Source organism: Nyctereutes procyonoides, unplaced genomic scaffold (genome assembly GCF_905146905.1).
Source record: "Nyctereutes procyonoides isolate TBG_1078 unplaced genomic scaffold, NYPRO_anot_genome, whole genome shotgun sequence".
NCBI classification, from domain to species: domain Eukaryota; kingdom Metazoa; phylum Chordata; class Mammalia; order Carnivora; family Canidae; genus Nyctereutes; species Nyctereutes procyonoides.
In genome coordinates, this window is record NW_026575030.1 from 14435589 (window position 1) to 14440516 (window position 4928).

Sequence of the window (4928 nt, forward strand, 5' to 3'; positions counted from 1 at the left end):
AACAAAAAAAACTCTTAAGACTGTAGAGAGGGAACATTCCCCAGCATCCTAAAAAGCCCACAGCAAATATCATTCTCTCTCTTTTTTTTTTCTTGACAGATCCTGCCGCAGGTTTATTTGTACAAATAGCACAGGAGGACACCAGGCCCATGCAGACAGAAGTCCAGGGGTCATACCAGTCCTTCCGTCCTCACACTGGCAGGCAGCAGCCTCTACACTGGAGCCTTTGTGGGGGCCTGGGCACCTTTAGGAGCCTGCGCTGCAGGAGTAGAAGCAGGAGCTGGAGCGGGGGTCACAGCTGCAGCCTGGGCTTTGGTTTGAGCCTTGGCCTTGGCCTTTGGCCAGGAGAGCCTGAGACCTTTGGCAATGCGGGCACGAGCACGTTTCCCGAGCTTGGGGTGAGCGATGTAGGCAAATCGATTGAGCTTGCGGCTGCCGCCCTTTGGGATCTTGGGCTTAACCTCCTTGGGCTTGACAAGAGCCTTGATAGTCTCAGCACGTGCAGCCATGGCCTTGTCATTGTTGGCCTGCATCTTCTTCAGGCCCTTCTTGTTGTGCTTCTTGGCAAAGTGCATGTTCCTCAGGAACTTGGGGTCTACCCTCTTAAGAGATTCGTATCTTTGTGACCAGGGTTTCTTGATGCCATTTCTGTGCCATTTTCGTTACTGGTTGTGCGTGGTGTGGTTCTTGGACTTGGCCATGTCTGCACCAAACCCCGGGGCTCCCCCAGCGCCTCGGACCGGAAGAGCTCAATGGGGAAACACTGGGAGCCTTTCCCCTGAGATCAGGAACATGACAGGGATGTCCTCTCTCACCACTGCTATTCAACATAGTACTGGAAGTCTTATCCTCAGCAAACAGACAACAAAAAGAAATAAAAGGTATTCAAATTGGCAAAGAAGAAGTCAAACTCTCTCTATTTGCAGATGACATGATACTGTACATAGAAAACCCAAAAGACTCCACCCCAAGATTGCTAGAACTCATACAGCAATTTGGCAGTGTGGCAGGATACAAAATCAATGCCCAGAAAACAGTGGCATTTCTCTACACTCACAATGAGACTGAAAAAAAGAGAAATTAAGGAGCCAGTCCCATTTACAAGTGCACCCAAAAGCATAAGATACCTAGAAATAAACCTAACCAAAGAGGTAAAGTATCTATACCCTAAAACTACAGAACACTTTTGAAAGAAATTTTGGAAGACACAAAGAGATGGAAAAATATTCCATGCTCATGGGTTGGAAGAATTAATATTGTGAAAATGTCAATGCTACCCAGGGTACTTTACACATTTAATGCAATCCCTATCAAAATACCATGAACTTTCTTCAGAGAGTTGGAACAAATCGTCTTAAGATTTGTGTGGAATCAGAAAAGACCCCGAATAGCCAGGGGAATATTAAAAAAGAAAACCAGAGCTGGGGGCAAAACAATGCCAGATTTCAGGTTGTACTGCAGAGCTGTGATCCTCAAGACAGTGTGGTACTGGCACAAAAACACATTGATCAATGGAACTGAATAGAGAATCCAGAAAGGGGTGGGCTGGGTGGGTGCTGCGTATGGCTGCCTCATACAGAGGCAGGACGTGAACTAACTTATAAAGCTTTCATTACACTGTCAGAGAAACCGTGTTCTATACCATTTGCATTTAAAAGCAGGAATAAAAAGTGTGGGCTTTTTATTTTTGTGTGGGTTTTTCTTTATTTTTTTTTGTTTTTTTTTTTTGTTTGTTTTTGGGGGGTTCAGCATAACTTGGAATGTTTGAAAGCTTTTCAACCTAAATGCGGAGAAAAAACAGGTAAAGCATTATTTTTGCACAAAACTAGCATTCCTAAATAGTGCAAATGAATCTGGTACCTCTTAAAATGGTGAGAGGTCATATACTTACTAAAATTTAGATTTTCTTTCTATGGCTTGACAGATTACCCTTCTATATATTCTACTCACACCAAGAGCTGTTGCTATGGTCAAAAGGGAACTGTAAAAGGTGTCCACCTTTCTTCTGTATCCAGCAAAAAGGTTTTTATTTCTACTCCATTTTTGAAAGTATTTATAAAACTAGTTGAGGACAGCTGTATTTTTTTGTTGAACTATTCAGTAGAATTTGTGCCTTTTTGTCTGTATGTGAATAAATGCTGTACATTTTGCAATACAAAAAAAAATAAAAAAAGAATCCAGAAATGGCTCCTCAACTCTATGTTCAACTAATATTCAACAAAGCAAGAAAGACCATCCACTGGAGAAAGGACAGTCCCTTCAATAAATGGTGCTGGGAAAATTGGACAGCCGTGTGCAGAAGAATGAAACTAGACCATTCTCTTACACCATACACAAGGAAAACTCAAAATGGATGAAAGGTCTAAATGTAAGAAGAATCCATCAAAATCCTAGAGGAGAACACAGGCAACACTCTTTTTGAACTTGGCCACAGCAACTTCTTGCAAGATACATCTATGAAAGCAAGGGAAACAAAAGCAAAAATGAATTATTGGGACTTAATCAAGATAAAAGCTTCTGCATAGCAAAAGAGGGATGAAGAAACCCTGAAACAAAACTAAAAGACAACCTACAGAATGGGAGAAGATATTGGCAAATGACATGTCAGATAAAGGGCTAGTATCCAAGATCTATAAAGAACTTATTAAACTCAACAGCAAATAAACAAGCAGTCCAATCATGAAATGGGCAAAAGACATGAACAGAAATTTCATCAAAGAAGACAGACATGGCCAACAAGCACATGAGAAAATGCTCCGCATCACTTGCCATCAGGGAAATACAAATCAAAACCACAATGAGATACCACCTCACACCAGTGAGAATGGGGAAAATGAACAAGACAGGAAGAAACAAATGTTGGAGAGGATGTGGAGAAAGGGGAACCCTCTTGCACTGTTGGTGGGAATGTGAACTGGTACAGCCACTCTGGAAAACTCATACAGCAATTTGGCAGTGTGGCAAGATACGAAATCAGTGGAGGTTCCTCAAAGAGTTAAAAAATAGAACTGCCCTACGACCCAGCAATTGCACTGCTGGGATTTACCCCAAAGATACAGATGCAGTGAAACGCCGGGACACCTGCACCCCAATGTTTCTAGCAGCCATGTCCACAATAGCCAAACTGTGGAAGGATCCTCAGTGTCCATTGAAAGATGAATGGATAAAGAAGATGTGGTTTATGTATACAATGGAATATTACTCAGACATTAGGAACGACAAATACCCACCATTTGCTTCGACATGGATGGAACTGGAGGGTATTATGCTGAGTGAAATAAGTCAGTCAGAGAAGGAGAAACATTATATGGTCTCATTCATTTGGGGAGGATAAAAAATAGTGAAAGGGAATAAAGGGGAAAGGAGAGAAAATGAGTGAAAATATCAGTGAGGGTGACAGAACATGAGACACTCCTAATTCCGGGAAATGCACTAGGGGTGGTGGAAAGGAAGGTGGGCGGGGAGTTGGGGTGACAGAGTGACTGAGTGACGGGTACTGAGGGGGGCACTTGAAGGGATGAGCACTGGGTGATATATGTTGGCAAATTGAACGCCAATAAAATAAAATAAAATAAAATCTTTAAAAAAAGTTTAAAAAATAAAAATAAGCAAAGAACTTGGAAAAAAATGAGATGAAATTTGATATCAATAATCTAACCTCTCACCTTAAGAAACTGGGAGAGAAAAGAAACTAAACCCAAAGGGAAACAATACTGTAAATAATGATTAGAACAAAATTAATTAAAGAATATAATGATAGAGGACATCAACAAAACCCAAAGCCAGTCATTCAAAAAGACTAAAAAGAATTGACAAAACTCTAGCTAGACTCACTAAAAGAAAGAAAAGTCAAATTACTAGAGTCAGAAATAAGAGGGGGCATTACTACTTATCTATGAACAATTGGATGTCAACAAATTAGATAACCTAGATGAAATAGGCAAAAATCTTGAAACACATCAACTATCAAAATTGATTTTAAAAGAAACAGAAAATCTGAATAGGCCTATAATGACTATATATTAATCAAAAACTCCCACAAAGAAAAGACCAGGATCAGAAGGCTTCAACTAGTAAATTATGCCAAACATTTAGAAAATAATACCAGTTCTCAACATTCTCCATTAAAAATAAAGAAGTAAACACTTTCCAATTAATTATATGAAGTCAGTATTATCTCTATATGAAAATCAAAGTAATCACGAAAAACTAAAGACAATTTAACTTGTGAGCACTGATGCAAAAGCCTTTTAAAAAATATTACACCAAACACAGCCACATTCAAAAAGGATTATACATCATAACCTAATGAGACTCATTTCAGTAATTCATTCATTTCAGTAATGCAAGATAACACATAAAATTCAAGCAATGGAAAATACCATGTTAATAGAATAAGACATGAAACCGTTTATTCATCTCCATAGATACACAAAAAGAATTTGACAAAATTTAACATTTTCATGGAAAAAACAAACAAAAAATCTCACAAAATCAAAAAAACTTCAAAAACTAGGAAATAAGGGAAATTTTTCAACCTTATAAAGGGCATCTACAAAAATCACAGCTGACACTATGCTTTATCATGAAAGACTGAACACTTTATCCTTAATGTGAGAAAAAACAACAACAACAAAAAAAAAAAAACAAGGATGTCCACTCTCTCTACTTCTATTCAATATTTCCCTGGAGATTATAGCCATGGCAACTAGGAAAGAAAAATAAAGACATCCAAATTGTAAATAAATAATTAAAACTCCATTTGTAGATGACATGATCTTGTTGAATTAATTTTTAAGGGCTACAATAAAAAATTCTACAAACTGAATGACTTTAAAAACAGAAATTTATTGTCTCCCAGTTCTGGAAGCTAGAAGTCTAAAATTAAGATGTCATCAAGGTTAGTTCCTTTTTAGAGCCGTCAAAGA

At 38.6% G+C, this 4928-nt stretch overlaps 1 pseudogene; it reads right to left on the reverse strand.

Annotated features, from left to right (window-relative positions):
* Window positions 1–212: 212 nt before the first annotated feature.
* LOC129504008 (60S ribosomal protein L29-like) lies at window positions 213–742 on the reverse strand (annotated as a pseudogene).
* Between the last annotated feature and the right edge of the window lie 4186 nt (window positions 743–4928).